The sequence below is a fragment of the Sarcophilus harrisii genome, chromosome X (assembly GCF_902635505.1).
Source record: "Sarcophilus harrisii chromosome X, mSarHar1.11, whole genome shotgun sequence".
Classification (NCBI taxonomy): Eukaryota; Metazoa; Chordata; class Mammalia; order Dasyuromorphia; family Dasyuridae; genus Sarcophilus; species Sarcophilus harrisii.
The window spans coordinates 8,680,875-8,699,307 of record NC_045432.1 but is presented as its reverse complement, the minus strand read 5'-3'; the positions used below and the strand labels follow the sequence as shown (position 1 = coordinate 8,699,307).

At 40.1% G+C, this 18,433-nt stretch overlaps 1 pseudogene; it reads right to left on the bottom strand.

The window, feature by feature from the left end:
• Positions 1-13,072: 13,072 nt before the first annotated feature.
• LOC116420348 lies at positions 13,073-17,946 on the bottom strand (annotated as a pseudogene).
• Between the last annotated feature and the right edge of the window lie 487 nt (positions 17,947-18,433).

Sequence of the window (18,433 nt, the reverse complement as noted above, 5' to 3'; positions counted from 1 at the left end):
CCTTGGCCTGAAGTGAGTCTCCTTTCTGATATCCTTTACAAAATATGACTGAAACCTCTCTGGGCTTGTGGACAGCTTGCAATAGTTGTAGAATTTCCCTGCATATTTAATAGGAGAATTTTTGCTGTCAAAAGTCCCTTTCTTTCCATATAGCCCCAGAGCACGCAAAATATGAAAAGCATATTTGGAGTCTGTATGGATGTTTGCTCTTATTCCCTTCCCCAGTTCCAAAGCTCTGGTTAAAGCAATGAGTTCAGCTTTCTGGGCAGAAGTCCCAGGGGCAGTGACTTAGCTTCAGGGGTGTCTAGTAGGAAAGCCTGATATCTAGTAAGCTTCCTACTCACAAGCCACTGATACCCTTTGGCTTCTTAAATGCTCTGAACTCTGAGGGTGGGGGTAAAACCTGCAATGGCCACCCTAGGGTGAGTTTTGAGGCTTCTTCAATTAGAAGGGCCATAGCAGCCACTGCTCTAAGGCAAGAGGGTTATCCTAGGGAAACTGAGTCCAGTTTCTTTGAGAAGTAAGCAACCAGTCTGGCAATCAGATCCAAGAGCCTGAGTTAAGACCCCCAGGGCCTGGCACGGCCTTTCATCTACATACAGGGTGATAGGCTTTTCTAAATTAAGTAGGGCTAGGGCAGGGCAGAGGTCAGTTTGGCTTTCAGGGTCTTAAAAGCCTTGTCTTGATTGGGGCTCCAGTCAAGGGAAGGTTGTTAGGACTTTGAATAGAATCATAGAGGGACTTGGTAATAATCCCACAATTAGAATCCAAATTCTGCAGAAACCAGCCATGCCAGGAAAGTGTGTAGCTATTTCTTTGAGGCAGGGTTTGGAAGGATAAAATGGTCTGCTTTCTCTCCTCAGTCAGAGAGTGAGAAGTGGGTGTAACATGATGAGGACAATCTGCATTCCCTGGGAAAGACTCTTCCCATACATTATGCACCTTTTGGATGCAAAACTACATTCCCTGGAAAGACTCTTTTCCCACACCCTATCTCCAGTATGTTCCTTTCAGATGCAAAACCCAAATTGTTTTGTTTCTGTATATAAGCCCTGAGAAAATGTCTCTTTGCAATTCTTTGACATTGCCCACTAAGAGAACATCGTGGTGCCTCTCTCTTTAATAAAGTGCCTTTTCTTATCACAGCCTTTTGTGTAGCGAATTTCTCGCTGCCAACCCGCCCTAACTTGGTGTTTTGGAGAACTAGGAGACCTACCCATATTCCTGCCACGATCCATACCGCATCAACATTGTGGTCCAAATGCTTGACAGAATGGCAGGCAATGAGGGCTTTGGTTAGGGAGACTCTGTAGCCCTGGAGGCTAGATAATTAAGAGTTTTTATGGCTGCATCTAGGGAAGCCTCTTGGGTGGGGCTGCAGATCAAAATATTTTCCATGTACTGGATGAGACTGCTGTTAAGCAGCTTCAAGTCCCTTAAATCTTTAGCTAGTGCCTGTTGGAATGTGTGTGGGCTATCTCGGAAGCCCTGGGGCAAAAGTGTCCAAGTTAATTGGTGGGGATATTCCCAGGCTTCACCCATTCAAAAGCAAAAAGAAATTTTAAGTTTTTATGCAAAGGCACACAAAAGAAGGCATCTTTAAGATTTAGAGTGAAAAATCACTTTCTGTCTCCTGGGATCTAGGTAGGCATAGTGTACAATGAAATGAATCAGAATGACTACCTCATTAACTGATGCGAAGTCTTGCACCATACAAAACTCCCCATTCGATTTTCTAAAAGGGAGGTTTGGGGTATTGCAGGGAGACTCACAGGGAACTAAAAGTTTGTGCTTAAGAAATTTCTCAATCAGGGGCTGCAATATTTCCCTAGCCTCTGGCTTTATTGGGTATTGCATTTACGAGGAATACCTTGGGGTCCTGCAGCCATACTAAGGATAGGAGAGCATGGGCAGCTTGCTCAGGGATCCCTTGGTCCCAGACAGAGGACCAGATTTAAGAGGGAATATGGGAAGGAATATTGAGAGAAGCACAAAAAGATCACCTGGATGTCTGAGAAGGGAAAATTGGGTCCACAATTTCACCATTAAATCATGACCCAATAAGGAAGCAGGACTGGAGGGAATAATAAGAAAGGAGTGTTTAAATAACAGGTCACCAAACTGGCAAGGCAGAGGGAAAGTCTCCAAACAATTCTCAAGTTTCCCTTCAATCCCCATTACTTTATGGGGGGAGGAGTGAGGGAGACTAGAGTGCCAGAGAGACAGAAAGAGAGGCCCCTTATCAAAAAGAAATTCAGTGTTCTTACCCACCACATCCAAAGTTACTGTGGGTTCAGCTGTCGTGATGGAGCAAGGGGAAGCTAACTGAACCCTGGGTCCCATCACTCCAGGTCTTGGGAACGCTGGAGGGCAAGGCATTGAGTGGTAGCAGCTCTACCCCTTTCTGGGCAGTCTCTTCCAGTGCCCTTCCTGATTGCACTTGGGGGTAAGGGCCAGTGGTGGGGTTCCTCCAAAGACATCTGCAAGCCTGATGGCCCTGTCTATTACACCTGAAGCACAAACCTGTTGCCCGGAAATAGCAGCAGCCAAGATGTGGGCCTGCTTTTTTTCTTGCTCTGGCCCTGCAGTCTTTCTCTGCTGCAGCTTGGTACCTGTTGTTAAAGACTCCAAAAGCCATTTCTAACAGCTGGGTCATGGGAAGTTGGGGGTCCAAGGCTAACTTCTGCAGCTTCCTCCGTATAGCTGGGGCAGATTGATTACTAAAATGCATGCTGAGGGCAATGGTCCCCTCTGGAGAAGTGGGGTCCAGATTAAGTGTATTTTCTTAGAGCCTCAACAAGTTGACCCTTAGAGAGCAGGATTCTTCTCAGCAGATTGGATAACTTCTCTAAGTCTGTCATAATTAACCTGCTTCTTAATTCCTCTTGATGCAGGAAAGATTCCAATCTTTGATTCCCAACCCCCTAATGTAAATTACCCTTTGACTCACAAATCCTGGTCCCTTTGAATTCCAATAGAAGATCTGGACCTGTCCCAGCCCCACCCGGATCTGAGCCAACTTTGGGGCTACACCCCAAAGCCCCTCGAGCTAAGTCTCCGACTTAAAAGGGCCACACTGGGAACCCCTCTTTGCAGAGATTCCAAACATGGCAGCCATGTGAAGACCCTCTGTCCACTGGACCCTCTGTCCAGTGCCCTCCTTCTCTCTACCTTCACCTATCTCCTACTTCTAAACTCAGTAATAAACCTCTTTTATCAATCTAGCTCTCCGGGCCAATAAATGCTTTTACTGGGAATTCCGTGCCGCTACTGGACCTCATATACCGCCGTATCCTTGTGCCGAATCCAAGGGGGTTGCAGGGGAACTCCGTTTGACTTCCTGTACCCCAAACCTGCCACTAGACCTTAACTAAACCCTAATTTCATTTAGGTACCCCAAATCTAGACCTCAACATGTGGTCTACACCTCAACACTCTCTTCTTAAGAGGTGATCCCTTCTCTATCACTACCTCCTGGTAGTTACACCCAAGGTCTGAGACAGGGACAGCAAAAGCCCCTGGGGGGTATTTACCAGAAGAGGAGGATGCAGCCATGGCATCCCTAAACTTTTTGGACAGATCCCATATCCTTTTTTTCTTCTCCCCTAGGTCCTCAGAATAATGGCCAAGTTTTTTCCTTGATCTGGGAAAGGTCTGACATCAAAAAAGGTACCTATCCCGAGGAGGAAAAAAACGTCCCACTCCTTGTATGAGAGGGATTGAGGAGTAGGGGTGGGGAAATCTCAGGACCTAAGAGGGACTGAGTTGAAGAAATATTGCTGGAATGTAAGGTCTGGACTTTGGTAAAGGGGTGGTTCTGGAAGGGATTCACGGGCTTTATGATAAGGACTGCATGGGAGTACAGAGGAGGAATCCCATGCCTCTAGAGGAGTGGAAAGGAGGGGGCCATTTAAAAGCTTAATATCTAATTTTGATTCCCCTCCAGTAAATTTTAGCAGCATCCTGCAGTGCTGTTTTAATTTAGGATCTTAAGACAAGGCCATGAAAACGTTAACATAGCAAATGAAGCTGCTAGATAGTGCTATAGTTAACTGAGCTATTAATGGGCCATTTCTCCAGGTTCCCCAAAATATATCGAGGACAGGCAGTATTATAAAAGAAAATAAGTTTCTTAGTTTTGAGATCTTTCAGGCCAAATTTTTCTCTGTTTCTTAAGAGGCAGCCTAAGGGAGAATCCTTAGAGACAGAGGTGGATTGTCCCATTTTTGTCACAAGCCTTAGACTTTCCCAGTTCTAAAGTACCCTGTCCTCTCAGGCATCCCAGAGAGGGTGATAGATGACAGAAGTGCAGGAACCTCCAAGGCTAGGTGTCTCCAGTCAAGGAAGTCTGCTGAGCATGAAGCTCCCGGACAGCCTCAAGTCTTCCTAGGTGCTTGGGTTGTCCCAGCTATAGAATAGAGGCAAAAGAGGTGAAAGGAGGCTTACCTTAACAAGGAAGATGTAAAATTTCGGGGATCCTCATACCGGACCACCAAATGTTGAGGGGTGAGACACCCTAACAGCAATTGGAGGTCCCCAGGCTGACGTCACAGGTTTTGAGAAAGAATTTGCAGTTCCAGTCTGCAAGTTGAAGTTTTGGTAATTAAAAAAAAGGGGGGAGGGTTGTTTTCATTGAACATTTCTCAGTGGACTCGATCCTGATTAGGAAAGTAGCAGCAATTTGGGAAATAGAGTTCAATTTTATTTAGCTTTCTGTGACCCAGGGCCAGGGCCTATTACATCAAATGTATGTATGCCTATCTTTCAGCAACCCTTCCAACATTGATTTTTGTCATTTTTTGGTAATTTTTGTTAATTTGCATTACACAAGATAAAACTTCAGGATTGTTCTGAAATGCATTTCTCTTATTAGTGATTCAGAGCACTTTTTTCATAAGGATGTGAATTCTTTGCAGTTCTTCTGAGAATTGTTTGTTCATATTCGTTGACCATTTATCTATTAGAAAAGAGATATTTTATATATACATATATTCATTCAAATATTAAGAAAATTATATATATATATATACACACAAATATCTTATTAAAACATATCTCATATACTAAACCATTGTCTGAGAAAGTTGAACTAAGTTTGATTTTTTCCCCTTTCTACACCTTCTTATCCTAGATGCACTAACATCTATGCCGAAGTTTTTCAATTTCTAGTTCTCTCTTCCATTTTAGATACAGTATTATCTTCAGTTCCTCTTTTACTCTAGGGGATGGATAAATTATACGACTAGCCCAAGATATGAATTGAAATATCTTCCATTATTCTTATTCAGAAGATACCCAATAAATATTTTTAAGAGCCCTAAGGCTCTTAGATAGTCTGACCTCCAGTTCAGTTAAGCTAGCTCAAAAATGGGGACCAATGATCTGAAGCAAGGCCAAGTATAAGAAAATGGAGATAACTCAGTGTAAACAGTCCATTCCCACAGGGGGAAGAAACACAAGTTAGAGCCTATAAACTCTTCCTGTAGCACAAGACTCCCCAAAGCTCTCTGGCCAGGAATGGTCATTCTTGTAGTCTCCTTGAGAGTCAAGGGAACAGCTGAACTACTCATTTCCTAAAAATTTAAATGCTTTGATATTGGAAGCATTCTAACAGGAAACAATGAAGGCTGTTCAGAGGGTTGACCTTTTCTGTAGGTAGAATGAGTGTGTCTGGGAACTGTGATTTGAGAATGTACCTGTGCTCCCATCCCCAAATCTCTCTACTACTGATTCACAATGATTAAGAATCACAGCAGAAAACAAAACTAGAAATGTAATAATTTATAAAGACTTTTATTAACTTGTCTGACAGAGCCAAAAAGGGTAGTCCACTCATCTCCGCCTCCTTCCACCAAATCTGTGTAAGTTACATGTTATACAGGATTCAAACAACAACAACAACAACAACAACAACATCAACAACAACAACAACAACAACAACAAATAGCAAATTGGCTAGCATGGAGCCAGTTTCCAGATAAGTCATTTGGGTTGTTTGAGTTGTATACCAAGAGGAAAGTTTTCACATCAGTCTTTGAATCTGAATGGTTTCCAGTCAGCATAAACTAGGTCCAGCATTAAGCATTAAACAAATCTGGTCTCTAAGCAGGTCTGGTTTCTCAGCCATGCAAGGCTAGGCTCAAACAGTTGAAGAAAAATTTTTCACAGTTCCCCCTTTGGGATTTCAAGTCCACCATTTCCATAGTAGAAGTGCAATTACAGAAGCAGATAGCTAAATTAACATTCAAAAGGAAGTTAGTTAAAATAATCTGAGTCAATGTAGGCATCTCCTTCATTGTTCATCTTATCTAGAAGCTTGACAGAATTCCTTCAAGAAGGGATCCAACATCTCATACTCAGAAAGATGAAACTGAATAAACATTAGAAGTTGAAAGACAAAGGACAGACTTAAAAACAAGTGCACTGCACAATACAGAAAGATTTCCCAGATGTCAAAAGAATACATATAGTCAAGAGTATCACAAAAAGTTTTTAAAAAAAAAAAAAAGGACAAATTCACAATCCCATGTTTCCTTCAATGTCACAGAAGTGGAACAAATTTAATTAAGCATAGTCTCATATATCCCTTGAAGAAACCAACCTAATTAAATAGTCTTTAGGTAAACTAAGTCAGCTTATGAATTTACTTAGCTTATATTATCTTTGTTCACGATGTTCCACATAGCCATCTGATACTTGCAAACATTCTCCTCAGAAATTCTGGATTAGGCCTCATTCTGAAGGCAGTTTCGAAAAGGCATTTCTCTTGAATTTGGTTTTCTAGTAATTAATTCATGTGGTAAAAATCACTTCAAACCTATGGAAACTTTATGCTTGGCCTTTTGTCATTGGTCTTATTAGAAACAACTGGAAGCCAAATCTATACATGTTGCAGTTCTTAGAAAAAAACAATTTGTGTTGCTTTTCTCAAAGTGAAATTTACTACTCCATTAAAATTTACAACTTTTACATCTTTATCACATCTTCATCCTAACTGTCCTATTCTCCTTTGATGATCTGTATTATCTGCATGTCATCCAGGATGAGATACTTTAAAACCTAACTTTTACATAAATACTTAACTATTAGTGCACACAAATTCAGAATAGTTAAAATTAAAAACAGGAAGATCTTTCTTTCACATTTGCATCTCATTATAGTAACTCAAGAGATGTTTAGTATTGCAACAAGATTCATCATATAGTTCACCTGCCCAAAGCTTTATAATAACAACAACAAAAAGGAAAAAAAGAGGGACATCGTTATATCAATATCAAGACTGTCCCTAAAGGCACAGACTGATCTGATATAAGCATAATAAGATAAAGCTTCCTTAGCTCTGTTTGATTCAGGTAAGAGTCACAGTTAACCTTTACTTTGGAATAACCAATCACTGAAAAACAATTCCACATTATTCACAGGGTATCATAGCCAGGCTCCAGGTTTTCTTCAGAAAGGAAATAGCACAATAGGGAAATTAAGTCAAGAGGATCCTACCATTACATTAGCAAGGTCGTCCTCTCAACCTTCCCAGGCAGAAATCCACTTCTAACAGTTCTCAGACTGCAGGCCCTTTGAGCATCACACGGCATTTCCCTTAAGTGGTGAATTATTAGGTTAACGACACTTCAGATACTCATACCTAAAATCAAAACTCAAAATAATATTGAATCATAGTCCCAAGGGATTTTTTCCCATGTTGTTGCAATAACAGTTAACATTACGCAAGGCAGGCCTTATATTATTCATTTTTCCTAGTTTAAATCCATACTGAAGCAGAAATCAATTTGAAAACAAGAGACCAATCACATTCTGTGATTATGCACACAGCAGGAAATACATTATAGTTCACTCAAACTTCAGAAAACACTGCCCTAAGACAAAAATATATCTGAGAACTGTCCCTACTAAGTTGGCTCAAAAATGTAATTTCAATATATGCTACCCCAGGTGTCCTTGCACAATTTTCATAAGTAATGGCCAAACAATCTATCAAATAAAACAAATTTGTAAGCCCTTTTATTTCAGTTGTGAGAAGTCCCAGTTTCCCATTAAACCACTTCATTATTTTAAAAACTTCTCTCACAGAGTTAATAAGATTTTACAACCTCATTAAGGATGAAGACCCAGGGGATAGAAAATCTTTCAAGTCCCCAGAGCACTTCACAGATATATTTCTCAAATTCTAAATATTTATTATTACTTTTGAAGCAAAATACATCCAATTAAATACTGGACAGGTTTTTTAAAATTCTTAATAACAAGATTCTATCAATAGATAAGTTAATTTTCCAAAGATAAATTATATCATTCTCTGGGTATTACTTTTCACATTAACAGCATTTTTTAATACAATGATCTCCCCAAAATCACTTACAAGAAAAATTAAAAGCCTAACAATAACATAAACAATATGGATTTAAAAAACATAACCCAAAACTCATTGCTAATCAAATAATAATACTAATAAATAATTGAATGCATTTCAGAATCATCTTATATAGAAACTCACTCATCCATCTACCAGTTTGGCATTCCATATTAGCTACATTTAAAAAAACAGTATAGAGTAATTACATTTTAAAAATTGTTATTCATGCAGTTTCAAAGTATAGTGCCTTAATGCTAGATATCTAGTTATATAGAGTCAAACAACACAATTTTAATGACATAAATGAATAATCTCCCTTCAAATTCAAAAAAAATTAATTTTTAGGACAAATTCAATCAAATCACATCTGTATTTACAATCACAGTTACTAAATAGTATCATTCAAAATCTCAATTTTTTCAAAGCTCATTAACATCTCAAATTATATAGCATACTGTTTTCAGCTAGCTCCATTCCAGTGATTTATGATGGTAGTCTCACATTTTCATTTTTTATATTAAAAAAAGTTTTTCTTTTGCTTTTTGCTGAGGCAATGGGGATTAAGTGACTTGCCCAGGGTCACACAGCTAGGAAGCGTCTAAGGCCAGATTTGAACTCGGGTCCTCCTGACTTCAGGACTAGTGCTCTCTCCACTGTGTCATCTAGCTGCCCCTTACATTTTCATTTTTTAAAAATATTTAAAAGGAAGGAGGAAGGTACCTTTTCCCCCCAAGGATGGAACAGTTCGTGGCACCCATAATGTGGTTCCGTGAAAAGACACATTACTTCTTTTTAGAAGTGCAAAAAAATTCTAATCTGCTAAGTGTAAGACATAGCCTGTTCTGGCTATTAAGCTAATGGAAAAGAAGCTTCTTGCACCTATATGGTAGGGGACCACAGAAGCTGGTCTTTGGCCTCTCCCATGTAGGAGCCTCCATACTCCATACCCACCTTTTGGGAATGTTTGCCATCTTTGGCAAATAGGTAGGGGTATGTTTTGAACACAGTTCTTGTCCCCAATTCAATACAGCCTTACAAGAAAAATGAAAATGTCTCAAAACAGTCAATGTTCCATTATCAGATACAATCTCACATGTACAGATAAAAATCATTATTATTCCCAATATAGTTTTGGTGATTTAACAAAACAAACATCAGTTGACAAAGTAATCAAGTACTTCAGATAGCTTAGCCTTAACTTTAGCATTAGAGCTTTTGACGAACCACAAAACAGAACAAAGACTAAGAAAATTTATTTCCCATCTCTGATGGAAACCTTTCCAAAGTACATGGAGCTCTCCACAAAGTTAAATAATCATCACTCCTCTCTCAAATAAGCAAACAGTATATTTCTTCAATGCAAAAAGTCAATCAAACTGGAACCCAGGCCCCGCCCCCTCCCCCAAATTCATTTTTATACAGGACATAACAAAATGTTCTAAGGGATCCTGTACTTCTCATCTTTACAGACATCTTCTGGGCCCTTATTCCTAAGAGGCCTCAAAATTACATCCATATATCCCTAACATTGTCAAGCCAATGTATGTGGAATTATAAACATACCCAACAGGACAGAAAGACAATTAGGCTCAATTAGAGAAATAGCATGGAATGTCAGCTAATGGATTTTAGGCAAAGGAATTCCTGCCTACCCCCCTCGCCCCCCAAAAATGTAGGGCATTTTTCTCCCACAAAAGACAGTCTAGGTCTATTTAAACGCAAAAATAACAAACCTTTCTACTAAACGATAACATTCTAAGGATTCTAGATTTTTCACATTAAATTCAATATCAATATTTAAACAGGATTCAGTAATAAAATACCAGCATTTAAATAGTTAACAAATGAAAAGTTTGCAAAGTTAAATTAACTGAACTGATTTGTAAAGGAACACACACAAGAAAAAAAAAATCACCTGTATAATTATAGTCCCCCAAAAAACAATTTTTCTAGTACCTCAAAGTCTGGGATGTCTAAAATTTAAATTCCCCAGGTAGGAACAGTCTCTAAGGGGTCTATGCAAATAGAGTCCAATTTAATTATAATGGAGGGCTCACATATAACGGATTATTCTGCTGGGTCCCTGATGTTTAAAGACAATTATATTATATTTCACTCCTCTCCTCTTACCCCCTTCCTCCCTGCCTCGGGTTCTCCAATATAACATCCATCCTGAAATCATGCTTCCAGGGTCATCATGGTTTAACTGCAGGTTTAAGAATTCCATTATTTGCACCTAGAACTGAAAAGGAAAAACAAGACAACAAAATACCAAGTCCATTTATCAGGGCTACAGGGTAACAAAGAAGAAAGGGGAAGGCAGTCCTTGCCCCCACCAGGGCATCTACACTGTGAGTAAATAGGACTTTCCTTCATTCCTTAACAGCAGGGAGTGGGGGAGAAGTAAGATTGTCCTTATCTGGTAGTTTGAAAGATTGAACCTGTTCTGGCAACATGGCCAGTGAAAAGGGGCGACTCCCATATATGTGATAGAGTAACACAGAATGTCTTCTCCCAGAAGCTGGTCCTCAGCCTCTCCCTTGTAGAAGCCTGTGCTAAGTTATATGACATGAGCAAGTCTGGTTACATAAATTTTCCTGAAAGAGATCAGTTTTTAAAAGATGGTTTAAAAGTAGATTAAAAACTATAATGAATACTGTACTTTTTCAAAACAATAAAATAAAGGAAATGGATATTCTGGTTCTCTTCACCTTTCAAGACTTAACTATATGTTCTATCATTTCTACCACTTGGAGAAACAAAGTATTTTGAATTTTTGAAATACTTTTAATTTACTATTTTAATAAATATTGTTTTTGAGGCAAAATATTTACATTACTTCAGATACTATGAGAAAAATCAAGTACACACACATACATATATATATATATATACACACACACATAGATATACACACACATATAAACACACATAACACAAAACCCCATTAGAAACAGCACAATCAAATTATAAATCAAGCCCCATTTCTGTACATATCATGCCACTGGCAGTGGGGCTGCAGTAGCAGAACCAAGAACAGGATATCATGCACTTACATCAAAACTCTCCGCTGAACCTTGTTGTCACCTCCCTCTTTGTAGTGCCATGGAGTGGTTGGCTATAGGCTGTGAAAATGTATTTCAGGCCTTCATAGCCAGCTTGGTCAGAGTGCTTCAGGAACAAAAGAAGCAAACTGGAAGCACCTGTTCTGTAAGCAAACTGGAAGCACCTGTTCTGTAAAGTTCTGTACTGCTGATGTTGAGGAAAGTAGGCTCTGAACTGCCTATGTTAGGCCAGAGACCTAAAAAACTGAGGGAGAAGGACAGGTCACCAGGACATGAAACTGTATGTAGGGGCTTTTCAACACTCCATCAAGTATGAGGGAAGAGCACAGCCTCTCTCTGGGGCCAGCTCTGACCACCCAAAAGTCATTAGAGGGCAGAGACATAGTTGAACCATGAATTGCCCAGAAAGGGAGGAGACTTAAGACCCTTTAAGATCCAGCTCCTAAGGAAACCACAGTCAGAGGGTAGGAAGTCAGAGAGCGAGTTATAAGAAAAATAACAGGCAAAAAATACTGAAAGTATCATATATTTCAGGAAGAAAACAAGGAATTTGAACATAAACATATTTTTAAAAACACCAAACAGTAACAACAGAAAGAAACATAGCCTCCACATCTATTAAACAAATTCAGGCATCCGTTTATAAATAAATACAAAGAAAAAACAAAGGGAAAGATCCAAAACTTGATAAAACAGAGAACTCTGGAATTTGACAACATGGAACGACAACTTCTATTACTGAATAGTTCAAAAGAAAAATTATAATTATCAGAGCAGAAATTATGCCCTATAGAGCAAAAATAGTGAATAGAAAAATTTGAATGTACCATGAATAACAAACCTCACCAAAGAAACAAGAGAACAATAAAGAATGCAAGTCCACAGAAGTGAACAGCTCAGAAAATGAGAAGTCAAAAACAACTTTAAAAGAAAATTTGCTCATTATGCAAGAAAAAGATATGAAAAAGAAGGATGTTTAGAGACAATATAAGGATCGTAGGTCTCCCAGAAGAACACACCAGGATGAAAATCTTTAACACCACAGTGAAGGAAATAATAGAAATATCCAGAACTTTGAAACACAGAAAATGAAATTCAATTGAAAGAATTCAGTGTTTCCAGAAAATTATGCAGCACTGCAGACTCCAAGATATATAATGGTTATATTTCATTTAATTCATCAAGTCATTTAAGTCATCAAGAAAAAGACTTTCAGATACAAAGGAAAGGATACTTGAACAGCACAAGACTATTCTGTATCCAATAGAAAATACAGGAGGGAATGGAATAATGAGCTCTAATGAGCAATAGAACTCAGGATGCAGCTACATATAGCATAGTTACCCTATCCTGCAAATCAGAGCTTAACATACAAGACAAAAGGGAGAGGAAGAAAGAAGGATTTGAAAAGTTTTTTAGAAAGTGAACTGAAAAGATTACTTACCCCTCAAACATTGCAAATAAGAAATGCAGGAGTAAATAAAAGCATCAGAAAAAATAATAAGAGTGATAACATTCTTTCTAAATGTATACAGTGACATAGAAATCAAGTGGAAATTTGGTTGAGGTAACAATGAAGACAAGAATAGAGGTATTATGGACAGAATGTGGCAACACCTTGCTTAGAGGTGAATGCTTTTTTTTTTTTTTTTTTTTTTTTTTTTTTTGTTAAGGACTACATTACAATGTGGAAAGGTACATAAAAAGAGGGAATGATCACGCCAAAGAAAAGTAGTGATACCTCAGGGTCTAATCAAGGGCTATTGATGAGGGGAAGAAGGTGATTTGTGTGATCCAGAAAGAGAAGGGGGGAAGAAAGGGGGAGAAAGACTGAAAAGGAAAGGGAAAGGAAGAAGGCCTCATTTTGGAGGTGAGAGGCAGTTCAATTGATGAATGCTACTATGGGTGAAGGATCTTACACTGAATCAGACCCAGAAATATTCTACTTGAAAAGGCCACTTACCCTGGAGGGGAGGATATTGGAACCCCTGGGGCATCTGACACCGAGAAGAGTGGTAAAGCATAGACACATGGAGATTTCCAGGTAAATACAGCAAAGTAATTGAAGGAAGATAATACTATGTCTACAGCTGAAGAAGAAACTTGAAATTGAAAAGTTTCTACATGGACATTAATGTTTCTAGGATAAGAAGGGAAGTGGCCAAATGAGGGGAAAAATTTTTTTTTAAATTTCTCTGATAAAAGTTTAGTATCCAAGATGTGAACAATTATATACATACCTATCTTGTACAGCAATCTGAAATTGTGCAAATCAAGTGAATGAGAGACTTGATTACTGAGTTTATTTCCCAAGGAAGCCATAGATAAGAAAAAAAAAATGGAGCCATATACTGCAAAATACTTATAGCTACACTTTTTTTTTTTATGATAGACAACGACTGGAAACAAAGTATATGTCCATCAATTGGTGAATGCCTAAACAAATTGTGATACATGAATGTAATGGAATGTTACTCTGTAAGAAATGATGTGTGATGAATATACAAAAGAATGGAAAAACCTATATTGATACAAAGTGATGCAAGCAGAGTGATTTAATAAAGATTAATTTACACAGCAACTGCAACATTGCAAACACAAAGAACAACACAACAAAAGAAGATCAAAATTATAAAGAGCAAGTGGGAATCAAATGAATGCGTATGATAAGACATCACAAAATAGCCCTTCATGGAGGTGGAACATCCATAGGTGTTAAATATTGCACATTTATCAATCAATTGGGCTTTTTTCTTCTTTTTCCTCTAAAAAAATACTAATTGTTGCATGAGATGGCTCTTTGGGAGATGGCAAAGAGGGACACATAGGACACTGATGATTAAGAAACAGAAAATATCAATAAACTTAATTTCAAAAAATTGCAAATCAGCTTCAGGCTTCCTCCACTTGACTAACCGGTTGTCCCCTTCCAGTATCTGGCAATCGGAATACTTTAGTTAGTGGACTTAGAGGAAGAGAGTTCGTGTTCTGTGGAGTGAGCAGGATGAACTGTTGGCATTGCTGGGAATGTGCAATGCTGAGGATCATGTCCATGGCAATTCTTCTACTGATTGGATCCATGTAACTATCAAATGCATCCAGGCATCTGAAGGGAGATTCTGTTACTGACCATAAAGTAAGCAAGAAAAAAAAGTTAGAAAAAGAGATTTCACTCTCTGACTGAAATTGCACGTCACCAAAAACAGCTTTATTTCCTTGTGTAGGCTGAACTCTGACAGTAAGGGATTCATTTTTATGATCAAAGCTCATTTCCCCTGAATAAGAACACTGAGATATTAAGTCTTCAAAGTATGATTTGCATCGTAAAGCAAAACTTCTTTTTAATTGCTGGCATAATTCATATTTTTGTTTTGACGTTTGATCCAATGACTTAATACAATTTTTCAAATTCCTCACTTTAACATCTAGAATTTGGTATCTTTCTTTTATTTCTTGGTACTGCCTTATTATTTCTTCTCTGCTTCTGTGACGACTGTTTTCTGATTTTATCTTCTGTTTTAACAGACTAATTTCTTTTTCAAGAGCAGAGGCAGTTTTATTAACTTCTTTTCGCTCTGGGCAGATGTATTTGGCCTGAGCAATCTCTTTCTCCAGTTCTTTCTCTTTCGTAGTCAGTTCTTTTTTTTTTATTTGGAGAGAATCCAGGTGTTGTTTAAGCCTACCTTGAGAAAGTAGCAAGTATCGTTTTTCAGCGTCCACTTCTAAGTTCACCTGGAGTAGTTCTTTTTTAACAGATTCTATTAATTCTGAAATGTGACAAATGTTTATCTTAATGTTTTTCTGTCTCTGTTCAGCATCTACTTTCTGTTTTCTTAAATTCTTCATTTCTTCCTTTTGCATTTTCATCTTTTCCTCAATCTGTTTCATCTGCAGTTTAATTTCTTGTGCCCCCTTTTCCACTATTGAGATATCTACTGACTCTTTTTCTTCATTCTCAAGATCTCTTATTTGTGTAATGATTTGTGTCACTCTAACCTTTATCTCTTTTAAATGAAGATGATGATTATTAATAGTTTCTTGGTTCTTTCTGGTATCATTTTTAAGCGTGCATATATGTTGCTGAAACACAGACAACCGTGCCATTGTATTTGCCATTTCTTTCTCCAAGTGACTTATTTCTAGGTCCACATCAATCAAGTAAGTAGGTCTCAATTTTTCACACGAGTAATAGCGTCGCTCTAGCACCTGGTCACCATCGGCAGTGAAAACTTCGGTACAGTTCTTGGGGGGCTTCTGAGCCTGCATCACCGTGCGAGCTAAAGAGTTACTTTTAATAAGCAGCACTGACTCTATGCCCCTTATATCAATCAAAGCATTGGCCACCACTGCATTATCTATTTCTAAAGCTGTGAGAACTGTTGGAAACTCTGGGTGAAAGGCTGCTCTGTCTGTGACGTCGTATGCTTCCTGCTCAAACGCTGACACAATGATCTGTGGTCGGGGAGACCCTGGTGGATAAAACCTTTTCATAAGCCCCTGAAGTACTTGCTCATCTTTATGGTTGTCACAACAAAAGGCAAGAAGGAGTCCCTTTAAGCAGGACTCAATAGCCAGTGCAAATTCAGGGTCCCGGAGATGAATGTAAGCTCCTAGTGGGCCTACAGGTTTGGAAGTAAACTGACCCTGTCTATGGGCATTGTCTACTGCTTCAAGAAGGGCTATAATCTGTGGTTCAAATCGCTTCAGTGGATCAGTTTTACACTCTTTTAATCGGTTTAGCTGTTGCTGCTCATTATTCAGCATTTGCTGCATATTTGACATTTCTTGCCTAAGTCTAGCCTGTTCTTCATTGTCTTTTTTTATAGTTTTCTCAAGCTGTATCACCATCTGAATAAGTGAATCTTCTTGATCCCTAAAGTTCTTTACCTTTTCCCTCAACATGAACATTTTTTCCTGTTTATTCAACTTTGCTATTTCCATATTCTTTTTCAGTTCTTCAATTTGGTTGCAATGTTGTTTTGCCTTGTCTAATTCTTTATATCTATGTTGGAAAGAATTATATAAAACTTCAGCTTCCTTGTATGCCTTCTCTTTTTTAATTATCTCTTCTTTTGCCTGAGTGCATTTGGTCTCTAATGCAACAGCTTCTTTGGTTAAGTACTGCAGGTTGTCTTGAATATCTTTAAACTTCTTGGCGGCTTCATTAAATTGAACCTTACAGGCCTCCAATTTCTGATTTAATATGAAAGTATGTTGGTTGCCAACATTTATATTCTTTTTCATGTCTTCAATTTGTTTTTCAGATTCAGTCACTACTGCCCAAGCCATCTCATGTTTCAGATCCTCTACTCTCTTCCTTGCGGCAACCATACTACAGAAACACTTTTCTATCTCTATGCCCTGCCGTTTTAGCTCCTGAAGCTGCTCTTCTCCTTGTTCTATCTGACTCTGAGTCCTAGCTTTTTTCTCCAAAATGCTTAAGTAATCGGCATTCATCTGTTCAAGTGGGGTCACTTTCAAAAAGAATTTGTATCTCTCACCACCATGTCTGGTCTGCAATAACTGCCTGCCCATCTCTTGAGATAAAATAAACGCTGGATTATCTACCTGTATGTTAAAATGCTCAAGAATGGCCATAAGCTCTGCTTTCTTAGAAGAGATCAGCTTTTTGCCTTGGTCTTTTAGTTTGTAACTTGCAGTCCCACTGACACTAATTCGTTGCTGCACAGTTATCGAGTCCCCATACAATTCAGATTTAAAAGCGCAATCCCCGGTATTCCTTATTGTGATGGAGACAATGGCTGAAGTCTCTCCATCTTTTACAAACTGTCTCAAAGATGATCCTAATGATTTTCCACCCAGACCAACTATGAGAGCCGTCAGCAAGGCACTCTTGCCCCAGGATCCTGCCACAAAGTTGACATTGGACCCAAATTTCACAGGTCCCAATGCACCGTAACACATAAAGTTCTCCAGCTGGATACTCTTGATGATGCCCCCTCCCCCGGAGACCTGAACAGAAACGTCACTTCTATTTGACCAGCGCTGGATGGGGAACCTCTCCTGGCACTTCCTCCCGTCACCCTCTGGCCCTGGCCTTGCTCTGGGCTGCTCCTCTGAGGCGGCAGGGGGGACACGGTTCTCCTTTCTCTGAGCCGTGGCGTCAGGGACAGAACACGCCTGCATGGGTGTCGGAATGACCCTTCCATCATCCCTTTCGCTTCCTCCTCCCCCCCTTCTCTTCCTCCTTCTCCTCTTCGCCATTCCTCCTCTGCTTCTTTCTACCTTCTCCTCTTTCCTTCCTCCTTCCTCTTCCCCTTCCCTTCCCCCTGCAACCTTCTCTCTTTCCCCCCGAGCCGCCTCTTCTCCCTGGGGTCTCAACGGAGGGTCCTCCACAGGCTCTTGGCGGTCTCTTCTTAGAGCCATGGCCTAGCCCAGCCCAGCTTCCCTCTGTAGTACCGCAAGCTGCCACTAGGTGGAGCTTCCTTCAAAGCCTCTAGGGAGAGGCGGCACTGACTGGGCTCAGCCCTGGTCAGGCCCCAGAGCTCTGAGCTCTCCTCCTCCTCCCCGCCTCTCCTCCCCCAGCCCCTCCTCGCGCCTCTCCTCCCCCAGCCCCCCTTCGCCAAGCAGACCTTCCGAGCCCCTCCTCTCTACACCTTAATCAAACAGACCTCCTCCTCGCGGCCTCGTCCCCGCAGCCCAGCGAAGCAAACCTCCTTCCGCAGCCCTCCTCCCACGAGTGCAGCCGAGCAAACCTCCCCCACCCCCGCGACCACGCCAGCCCGTAAGGCCGGTTCCCTCACCACTCAGCCCGAGACCGCCGGCAGCATCAGATCCCGGTCTGTGACAGCGACGCCACCACAGGTTCTTCCCGGGCCAGCAGGGCGACCAGGGAAAAAGGGAAGAGGCCGAGCGCGAGAGCGAGCAGCTCTGCACCACAGCCCCTCTCGCTGGCGACTGAGCCGCAGCAGCCCCCTCCTTTCCGCGCCTGCGCAAGGTGCGGACTGGCGGAGGCGGGGCTCGAGCCGTTCCAGTT